Below are 12,104 nucleotides of genomic sequence, written 5' to 3' on the forward strand. Positions count from 1 at the left end.
GACTTCTGTATAAGCACAGAGCATCTCCTATCAGTGGCTACTTGCTGAACTGGGGTCTTAAAAAATACACCACCCAAGTCCAATTTTGTCCAAATTTAAATCAGAAGTGGTTCTAACTGCTACCACATTCTATGGTTTAAAAGCCAGATTTTAATCTTTCTCCCATCTTCCTGAATGTTTGAAATAAATGTCATAGGGAAACCTGACGGGCTGAGTATTCAGAGACGCTCAGAAAGTGTGAAGTGCTGAAGTTCCCCTCTTTTTTTTTCCAGTAAAATTACTCTTTGATTTTACTAGTTAAAAAGAAAAAGAAAACAGACAAAAGTCTCCCTCCTAAGTTGGTAGCCCATTAAAACCTGCAAAAACAAGCACGTATTATGCTTATTACCATAGTAGCATTCTGTCATTTGTTATGCCTCACTGTGTGCAATCGGAAAGTTAATTCATTATTCTATGAATTCTACAATAGATTATACTAACAATGGCATATTTGCAGAGTTTAGTCAAACTATTAACCTTCCTTGTAAAAGAGCTGTATATTTATTTTCACTATTTGATTTTATAATGCAGTCTCAAGCTGCCAGAGTAACTGCTACTTGATGATTATCAAAAATAATATTAATGTTTATTATAATAATATAGAAAGACCAAAACAGAAGGGGGAAGTCCAGATGTTAACGTTTATATTCATGGTTGTTATTCTCAAAGAGCTGTACTGCATATTGATGGCTTCCTGCCCCACGAGATGTCATTTGCAGGCAATTTTCAGGCAAAGGTTTTAGCCTTTGGAGACACTGAAAGTGAATATTTGTTCTTTTTGTAGAAATGGGGTTCCTTCTGACACAACCCCAAAGTATCTGGGAGCTGCAGTGTGGGCTGCTAGAAGAGATGAAGTTAAACTACAGTCTATAATATTTTAAAATTTACTTTTTTTTTTTTTTTTAATTATTTTTTAATTAGTTTCTTTATTTCCCCATTTATGTGGCCATTCATTTTCGCAAGAGCAGTACTGTCTGAGGGTAGACATGGCACAAAAGGAGATAAGGAATTACTGCTACTGAATATATATATATATGTACACGTATATAATATATACACATATATATATATATTGACCATCGTTCCAAGGCAGAGTACGTTGCCTGAAACTGGAGTCAGCAGCAGTCCAAGTCCAAGGTTAAAGGGACTGGTAGGGACTTCTAAAGGATGCAGATGCCCTTTGCCTTTCTTCACAGCCACCACCCCAGGCCCAATTTTTCCTTTGGCATGCCTTCTTCAGCATGTCTCATTAAATAACTCATACCAACTCATTAAAAATGGCTCAGCTATTAGACATTTTTTTTTTTTTCCTAAGAGTCAATCACTTGAGATTTTTATGGAACAGATGGGAAAATTAAAAACAATCTGTCAGAATTAAGGAACAGGATCAAATTAAGCTGGAAAGGAGTAGCAGCAAGTTATTACAATTGTCTGCTTCTCACACCATCTTGAGATGAGAGGGTACAGAAATGGCACAAATCTGCAGAACTTTCTATTTAATTACTTTTAGTTTTCTGAGAGACTGACAAACAATTTTGAACATAAATTTACATGTTTTAACAAACCGCAACACACAAGTTCTAATAGTTCTTGTCAGACTTGGAGAGGAAAAGTTCAAAATCAAAGCTTCTTAAGAGGAGTGTGACCCTACAAATACTATTTGGTATTTTTTATTCCACAAGAAACAAGATAACATGAAGTATTTCCACACGTTATTATGCTTGTAACTTACAAAATGTCATTTAAAGCTGAATTCAGGAGAGTTATTTGAGTATTCCATAAAGCTAGGGCAAGGCCATTCAACAGATCCAACTGGAAGATCCCCACAGCTTTCAGGGAGTTTCCTTACTGCTGCAAGAACCCAAGGATGTTCTTTGGTCTGGCATATAAAATTAGGAAAGCATCTTCCAGAGTTTTACATCACCCCACAGAGAATTTATTACAGAACTATTTCAAAATTACTATTTTTACAGATAAGACAGGCTACCAAAAAGCCATATTACAAAAGAGTTGCAAATGCATCTTTTAGTGGTAACACACCACAGGATATCAGATGAATATTTGATGTTTCAAGGCAATTCCCTTTAAAATATTACAACTGATCCTATTTTTAAGTATTATATATGCACCTATGTAAGTTAAAATGATCAAAAAAGAGTATACATATTAAAATAAGCAATTAAAACTTGTGTAATGACTCTTGGGAACATCTCCACAAATAAAAGATATGGAAGATCAATGAAGCCTAGCTTGTGTGTTATCAAAAGGGAAAAAAATAATAAAAATCACACATGCCCACAGGTGATGGTGGGGGAGCTGAATTTCCTAAAAAGGCAGAAATCCTTGGCAAGACTTTAATCTGACACGGGTATCAAAACATCCTAACCTAACAACAGGCTTGAGGTGTACAAGATCTAAAAAGCTGCACGGTGTCACATTTTTCTTCATTTTTTACAAAGGAAAAAAAAAATGTCTATTATAAAAGTGTCAAGGTGGATCTGAAACTTGCCTCCACGCTTTAAAAACAAGCTGCACAACTAAAACACTGCCCCAGCTTAGACCTGCCACCCTTTTCATTCCGGGTAGCGGGTCACTCCTTTTGCAATACTCTGCAGCTGTAAATCTTTGCTGGCTATCCCTGCAGCAGCTGACACCCAGGCAAACAGCTGGTGCAAAAGACCAGGCCATTAAGGCAAATGCCATGCCACGGAGCCACAGACCTGCACCTGGGACCCACTGGGCTAAAACTTTGTATGCAGGGAGCACTTGGGGTACTTGCCATTGCTGGTGGGCTTGGTACACGTCTGCAGGCAAGAGGAGGCAAAGGAGATCACCCTCCAAAACACCCTGTACATATTATTTGCTTCTGTAAAACACAGATCACCTTCAAGCAATAATGGAGCCCTGGCTCCCCCGTGCTGCATCTCTCAGAGGCTGCCTTAAGGACTTCCACTAAACAGAAACAAACTGCATTAGAGATGCCACAGGTCTGTACAGTGTCTTCCAGGGCTGGTGATGACCACAGACCTGCTCAGCCTTCAGGCCAGCTCCTCCTCGCTTCAGACATACAATAAATCACTGCTCCAGTGACCAGAGGCTTTCTCCCAGAGAAGGCACGCACATAAACAGGGTGCTGTGCAGTAAGGCAGGACACTGTTCTTTCCATAAATATAGCAACAATTAGTGTAGCCTTGAAGTATTTTAAGAAGGATAAATACCTACAATGTCAGCAAGATGTATCTAAAAAAAAAAAAAAAAAAAAAAGCTAGTCTGTGCTGAAGCTTTTACTCTAATCTTGTTTGCTGAAAAATGTGCCTGGTCTTGGTATTTAATAGAGCATTTTCTTAGAGGGACTGAACTGTTCAGTCCAGGGACTCACCTAGCAGTTAACCAGCAGAATTCAAAGAAAAGCCTGACTGAAATAGCTAAGCTTTCTTTAGGCTTCTCTAATGGCTGTCAGGCTTCCCTAAAATGTCAAAGTCAATGTGCAGAAATCACATGCAGCTCGCTCCTGGCCATCTACAACACAGGAATCCAGAATCTTAATTCCTCTTCCACCTTTAAGACTCTCAATAAGAGCGATGATCTCCAGCAGAATACTTCCCTGAGAGCTGAAAACAACTCTTACAGGAGTTTAGAAAATGACTCTATTGTGTGCCACTGACCTAGAAAACCACTTCCAAGTTTTTCTTTCCCCCAGCATAGTACACCTCTGTATTTATTGAGCTCGTGGTAACTGATGCTTTGTGACATTTCAGCAGAGCAGACATGGGCGGAGAAATGATATTACAGCTTCACACCCTCGAGGCTGAAAAACGAAGGTGATGCTTCCTTCTAGGAGCCATGTAAAAAACATGGTACGTTACCACAGCAGGTACGAGGTAGGGGACAGACGAAAACTGACATCCTGTTAAAATGTGCACACGCATATGGAAGGACAGAAAGTTAATTCTTTTGAATTACATCCCAGCAATTAAGATCAGCAAGCGAGCTTTGCCAAAGCTACAAGAACAGGTACTTCTTGAGATCCAGAGCTTAAAGGATGTTATTGTGTTTGCTTTTGGCTGAGCTACATGCTTTGTATTTTGTTGTTGCTTTTTGGGGGACAGAAATAGATTTTCACTTTGTAGTCATTGGTTTTGTCATTTTCTGTCTTGAGGATTTGTCAGTTGTTAACCTGGCATACAGTTAATCCACAAGCACATGCTAACATTTCCTAATTGCTTTTCAAGAGACAAACTTTTAGAATCCCTTAATAAAAAGATTCATTCAGCCTTTCGTTCTTCTTACATGTGACCTTAATGCATGCTTTACAAATGTGTATTTGCAAAATAAGTAAATAAATAAATCACAGTTTAGTAACAGCAAAGAAAAGGACAAGATTCTCTTGTGTTTCTGTGAATGAAATAAGATTCTCAAGACTGGAGATGAAGCTTTTTAAAGATAATCTTGCACTAATACTATAGTATGCTAAGTAATTGATGGGGTAATAAGGGCAAAGAAACTGACCCTTCTTTAATCATTTTAAGAGCAAGTCAGGATATTGTTTTGTAGATGTCTAGTGTGGGTATGTGTGTGTCACACACACATTCTGATCAAACTGAATAATGGAAGATAAAGCACCTAAAAAGACTGGCATTAACACTGAAAGCCAGGGCTTCCCACCTATTAACCCCAGCTCCTTCCATCTACTTGTAAAGGCTAAAAATTATCACATAATTAGTTGAAAGTCCATAATATTAGGAATGACAGTCTCCTGCACCATAGTGGAAATTCAAAAATATAATGTTATTTGATTAATAAAAAAAAAAGGAAAAAAAAAAATCAACCAAACCCCCACAACACTATCAGAGCCTGTGCTAATTCAATGCCAGTCTCAAAGACGATGAAAATAGACTGGACAATGAAAACAAAATTCCAAAAAGAAATACAAAAATGGCATGCAAGAATAAAAGTAAGTAATTGACTTAAGTCCCCTCAACTCCCAGCATATTTGGTATTAAAAATCCCCTAGATGCAATCAAAAGGAAATAATCAATTGCAGTGTGCAACCATAAAAGTATTTAGGGAGATGTACTCATCTCAGCTGGAGAGCACATGAATACAAAATATACACGTAGTATTTTTGCCTTGTATGTTTTATAAAGGAGCAAATGGCAAGATTCATAAATCTCTCAAGAAAGGAAGTAAGAGAAAAATATCACTTAGATGTGCTACAATTGTTTTAGCTTTAAAGTATATTTTTTTAAATTAAGTTACATTAATTTGGCTTTCTTTGTTTATACAGAGTTGACAAAATGATCTTTCACATTATTTTCTGCATCACATCTATAACTCCATTTAGTCTTTTTTTTTTTTTTTTTAAATTATTACCTTTGAGAAATACCGTAGATCAGGATTAAAGCATGCTAGTGAGCAAGCATCCTTTTCTTTTCCATGAAGTGACTGAGCTTTCCATTTTAAAGCAACAAACAAGCAAATAAACAAACCTGTTTGAGAGCTAACAATCAGAAGGAATTGTAAGGGAAGATTCATCCTCCAGGAGGGCCTATTTCACCTTAAGTTACTTCAAAATTATTTTTGGTGACCATGAGCAAGAATTGCATACAGCCCCTGTGTTAATTCTGTATTCGAATTAACCATCCACAGTTGGACACATCCCTGAAAATTTACAACTTGGTACCTAAAGCGCTGTCGTCTTCCTTTTATCAGAGAAGCACAGTATTGTAAGCCAGGCCCTTCATTTCAGAACAGACATGTAATAAAGCTGTACCCTTTGATTATTCTCCAGTGCAATTCCTTTAGTTTCCCAGAGCTTTAACTATAATGCAGATAGTCCTGAGATTAAACGTGGGCTTGCACAATCTTTATTGGTTCATTTAAGTCTTCCTTCAAAGCATTTTACATTTTTCAAAGGCCAGCACCAATCCAATTGGCTGCTTAAAATGCAGCCTATTACAAAAGCAAAGCTATAAGCTCCTGACAAAAACATTCAGCCTTTCATACTAATCACAGATAAAGTGGATTTGGCAAAAGATAATTAGAGACGTCTAGAAGACTTCTGTATTCAGATGAAATGTGAAAGCTTCCTCCTTTACGATTTAAATATTTAATATCAAGTAAAACCAGAATAAAGTGGTGAGACGCATATGCTTAAGAAAACGTTACGTTGGGAAAAATCCAAAGGAAGGCTGGTTTCAGAAAAGTGAAGTGCAGCAGGAAGTTGTTCATGACACCATAGAGCAGGAAGCATATGTTTGGTTAATCATCGGCCTGGTAGAAGAATGAATTAAGGAGTGCTAACAAATCCATACACATGCACTTCTAAAACATTCCCTATCTCCTTGTAAAGCAGTAATTAGTCCCCTATTCAAAGAACAAGATGCGGGACAACTTGTTTGGAATAAACAATCCTCCCAGCACCCTGTTTTCATCTAACAAAGAAAAAAAAAATTAAAAAGTAAATTCAACTGCAAAATAAATGAGACATCAAAGCACATTGCCTTCAATAACATTCTTTAAGTGTCATATCTTGGCCCGTATCCCAGGATACCCTTGGAAATGACACACTGCATCTTAATGGGATTCTTTCAACAAAATATTTTAATAAATAAATTCAGGTTTTATTCTTAACTTATTTCATTAAATAAATCTTTGTAGGCATTACGTACAACAGATGTCAGAATCTGATGGGCTTTTGTTCCAATTCCTAATTATTTTTCTGAAACTACTGCTTACAAATGCTATCACAAAATAAGACCACCAAGTGATCTATCTAAAAGGCAGAAATATGACTTCATTCTGAAATGGCAAAAAGAAAACTTTTAAAACAACTTGAGAATTCAAGGACAGTGCACAGAATAAAAAACTCAAGTGTTCTGCCCAAGCTAAAGTAAGGGACAAACCAGCAACTTTCTTTCATACCTATCAAAAATCAAATATGAAGTGAATAGCAACTTTTTTTCCAGGTATAAAAGTATAGTCTCACCACCATGAGTGAGAAACTGATAATGTCAGTTATTCACATTTTTCCTAGTTTCCCCATTTCTGAAATAATGGATTCAAGAGTTTCCTCTTTTCCACGAGATATTTTCTGATAAAAATTCAAAAACACAGGCACTCAGATTAGAAAACATTTCCTAGTTTTTGTAAAATTACTTTTACAATCCCAGATGCAGGCCATGACCACGTTACTGTCTCTAGACCATGTGAATACTTTTGACACTCCTTTCAGACAAACAGGTTTAATTCCACATGGAAGGAAATTCTTCTTGAAAGGTTCTTCTTGATTTCAGTGACTAAAATAGAATTAATATGTCCACTTATTTTAATACTGAAAAATATTGAAAAATGAAATTCTGCACGTTGTAAAAACTAGATGTCTTCACTTTGGCCACCATAAACCTGTATGTAGAAATTTGTGACTCGCCAACCAAAACTTTTAAATACCTGCTTAGTTTAAAATATTTCTATTGATTTGGTTCTTAAAATTAGACAAACATGTAACTTTCTAATGAATCGATGCCCTGAACAAAGATTTTATTGCCATTTTACCCTATTCAGTGATAGGGCATAGTTGAGTTTATATGCTATATGGAGTTTTAATGGCAGATACTTAGAAAGGGGAAAATCAGAACCTGGCTTATGATCTTGTGTTTGTCTCTGATAACTTCACAGCATCAAATACATTTATTTTTGCCTCATTGCTACAATTTTATTTAGATCAGATCCTAAGGTAACAACATAATAAGACATCTAAAAGACAGTAAACATGCCTGCAGAATTCCTGGCACACCAGCAGAGGATATGTCAAACCTTTGCTTTAAAAAAAGAAGAGAAAACAACAGAAAAAAAAAAAAAAAGCATAAATGTATTTTATTTGCAAATATCACATGCAAACAAATAGTGTAATTACTTGGGTTGAAAGGAAATCAACAGGCTTCTAAGATTTTTCCTTTTAATAGCAGGAAAAATATCATTATCCTGATAGCATCCTTGATAAACAGATACCAAGTCTAGACCTGAGCATTTCTAGTGACAGCGATTACAGAACATGCCTTCCCAGATCATCTTATTGCCCATTGTTAAAAATGGTTTCTTAGTGTTTCATTTATGAAATACTTTCTGTATGACACTATTCTTTCTTGTTCTGTCATTGATTACTGATGAAATTAAATGTTTCTGGCCTGCTTTAGAGCATTCCTTTCAATTTTTGTGATAAGCAGTAATTTCTCTCTTCGGTTGTATTATCCTTTGCAAGAACATGCCCAGCTATCATTACTTTTTCTCTCAGCTATTATTTCCCTAAACTTTTCATCATTTTTGTTGTTTGTTGAACTACATCCAGTTTATTTTAAACAGCGCATTATCTTCTGCACTATCTTTGAAGATAATCATGAGAACTCCACTCCATTGACACCCTGGAGGAGATGTTACAAAGGCAGACAAGGTTTAGACAAGGTTTACACCACAACAGCCTATCATTACACATAAAAGGCACTTGCCACCCAAGAAAGATTGTTTTTTAACTTAAAAAGATGCTAAAAGGCTGTATTTTACCCATCTTAAAGCTACTGTGATAATTCTTGCGCAAAGGAAGCATCTGAGTTAAATTTCATGGTGTCTTATAATACACTAGGACATAAACCAGAAAAATACATACGGGATTAAATTTCCATAAAGCCCAAACGATCCGGCATATGAAACAGGAGAAGGAATTTAATCCACTCCTATAATGTGGTCAGGGCACATGACTTCCACCCCGTCTCCAGAGCTGCCTGCTGCAGCCCCTGAGCCGCGAGAGCAGCCGGCTGCCCCCGGCGAGGCAAAAAAGGGCAGCGGGGACGCAGCAGCTCCGATGGCAGCGTGATGCAGGTACCTCCCAAGGCGTTCGTCCTCCCACTCCGTGTCTCAAGACCCCACAGGGGACAACACGCCGGCGTGCAGATGTCCTCCGCTCCCTTCAGCCTGCAAACCACCTCCTGATGGCAACCCGTGCTTTGCAGTTGTCTTTGCAGCACATAAAGCATCTTTTCTGAGTGAGCAGTTCAATTAAGAATGAAGTTGCTTTAAATGAGAAATAAGTCGATCCCCTAAATAAAATTATCTCACGCGGCAGGAATATTACTTCCCCTTCTTTTTACAGAAATTAGAAAAGAAAGTTTTTTCCATTAAGAATTTTTAAGTTGAGAACTACTCCTGAGCCACTGTGACATGTTTTTGTAGCTAAAATCAAAGGGTTTTAGTTATAACAAGGGTGCAATGCACATGCAAAAGTTTAATTTTTGGGGTCCTACTGCCTTTTCCTTCTCACATGGTATTTTCAGGGTTAAGAGGAACTCACACAACACTCTTACAGGCAGTTCAGTCTCCTCAATTTATTTCCCTTTTGAAGTAGTGTACTTTCCAGTGAAAGTTTAATTCTTTTAAATAGACAACTAGCCATCATTTTGCTCAATATCCTTTCACAACACAAGCTGTCCTTTTCCTTGTCAGCTAGCAAAAGGTTCCTGTTCCTGAACATTATTACTCAAAGCACAAAAGCAAGCACATGACTCTGCACTGACCTTCATCTGTTCCCAAATTATGTCTTTTAAAAGCCTTGAATCTGTTTAAGGGGAGCTGCTGAAACCTGAAACGAACTGGGTCTATTGCTTTATAAAGTAGATGAATGTAAATCTTAAGTATTACATTTCAGGCTCTTACGGTACTAAATATAGCAAAATTAGGATGAGGGGGGAATATAACTGGAGCGTGACTCTGGTTTTAGAGACTTTTTTTTTGTTACAGGCATGGATGATTACTTTGTAATATTTGGCATATTTCTATTTCTGACAGAAAATCACTATAAACTTGCAGAATTAAAGTGCACTCCTAATCAGGTATTTTACTTTTAATAGCAGTGACCTTAAAAAACAAACAAACAAAAAACCCTCCCTCCCAGAAATCACTGCTGATTACTAAGTAGCTTTGATAGACTCAAATCTAAGAAGCACCTTGCATTAATGATTCTATGATTTAAACTTTTCATCTCTTGTATTCTGTGTGATTCTCTTAAGGGTGTGTTTAATAATGAGGAAAAAAAATCACCTCAGTGTTCAGAGGAAAATAAAATTAACTATAAAAAAAAAGCACAATGAAATTAATGCAGAAAGCATCTCCTCCTGTGTGTTACTGCCTGACACAACAAGCCATAATTATCTAACACTTATGAGCATCACCTCAATAAACTTATAAAATACTTTCAATAGAAGAGATAATCAAGATTTTTTTTTTCTTCATCTACTTTTAGTAAATTTCAGCATTATTTCTAAAGACATGATAAAAACCTGTAGTGAGCTCTGATACTCTTCAACTGCATGTGTCAAAGAATCATTTACAAATGCGACTCCAAAGGACCAGAACAATAGTGAACACCTTATTTATGGATAGAAAATTGGCTTTCAAGTTGACAGATTTCTAGACAAGTTTACATTTTTTTGACAGTTATCAGACGAGAACTGTAACTTTCATCAAGTATATTTAATTTTCATATAAAGTCATAGAAACTTTCAGGTTATAAGAGGCTTCTGGAGATCATCTGATCCAACCTCCTGCTCAAAATTGGCGAACTTCCAAGTTAGGTTTGACTTCTCAGAGCCACTCCAGGTTTGAATTCCTCCTAGGATGGAGACTCCTCTGCCTCTCTGGGCAGAACGTTCCCAGATTTAGCTACTCTCCATGTGCACGTGTATGTCTTTGTGCCCTGGGTCTTCCTTCTATTACAATTTAAACCCAAATAGGGTAGGAAATGCTGCCTCTTTTGTCTACAGTAATTCTCAACTGACTTTTGGCAGCACAGGTTTGGAAGGTTTGCCTTAGTAACAGTTTACTGTGTGACCAGTAATAATTTCACAATTTTTTTATTTTTTTTCTTTTTGGTCTTTAAATGGTATAGAGGAATTAAGAGTAAGCATAAATTACAAACTAAATAAAGCAGAGGCGACTCCAGACATACCCTAGTTTTGAATGCTCTTAAGAAAGCTCAGGAGCCACAGTAGGGGCTCAAACACAGATCTGCAGTAACTAAAAAGGAGAGGGAAAAAAAAAAAAAAAAAAAAAAAGAAAAAAGGGAAATCTAATTAAAAGTTGTCCTATTTTAGCTTGCACTAGTGTTACGCCAGCATGTGTACAGATAAATGATTTTGTGTTGAGCCCTACTGGAATACATTGAGATAAGTAGGTGACTCACACCTAAGGCAAATGAAATGACTACTGCAGTCCTCTTGTTTTTGTCGTTGTATTATTTAATCAGCTGTTCATCTGAACAGTTGGAAAGGATACGTTTATACAGAAATAACTTCAACTCTCTTGCTAAATATTTTCTTGTATCAGGTCTATATTCTGGTACAATCTATTGAATATTGGCTTATGCTGACCTCATCGAAGATGAAAAAAAACACAAAGGTCCCAGAGGAACCACAAAAGACAAGCTCTGAGCTTACTGTCACACGGCACTGAAGTCAGTCTTAAACACTTCTACTTGTGCTGCTGAAGGAGGATAAAGACATGAATCAGGCTCAATGTCTGTTTTCATGCGATTAACATTTTTTTTTAATATTAAATATCATTAAATCAATTGCATATATCAATTTTATGTAAATATATAATACACACATATGCATACTTTGTAGATCTGTTGTTCCAATGTATATGTTCTATTTAAGTAAACAACCTCATCTATTTTTTTAAAAAAAGGAGCATTTACCAGTGTTATAGCATTTTCAGTAATAAAACAAATTTTAAGTACTTTTGAAAAGTTATCTTAGTTTTCCATAACTACCACAATCTTTCTGAAGGCAACAGTTATCTCCTAACTTCATGCACTAGGAAATCCTGACCAACAGGACACATGCCCTGGAAGCCCCTCCTCCCTCAGTATTTTATCCCTCATTAAGAGCAACGAACCTCTCAGGGCCCTCAAAGTACAAAGTTCTCTACACTCTTCAGCAACTAGACAAGACGACTTTTCCATATAACTAGCTGTCTTACTTTCCATATAACAGCACATATCTTTCCATATAACA

At 36.6% G+C, this 12,104-nt stretch overlaps 1 protein-coding gene across 1 annotated transcript in view; it reads right to left on the bottom strand.

The window, feature by feature from the left end:
- Window positions 1-12,104, bottom strand: part of NUDT14 (nudix hydrolase 14) — a 60,802-nt gene that overhangs the window by 18,371 nt on the left and 30,327 nt on the right. The gene's annotated exons all lie outside the window — the stretch shown is intronic.

This window comes from Aythya ferina (genome assembly GCF_964211825.1).
Source record: "Aythya ferina genome assembly, chromosome: 5".
Lineage (NCBI taxonomy): Eukaryota > Metazoa > Chordata > Aves > Anseriformes > Anatidae > Aythya > Aythya ferina.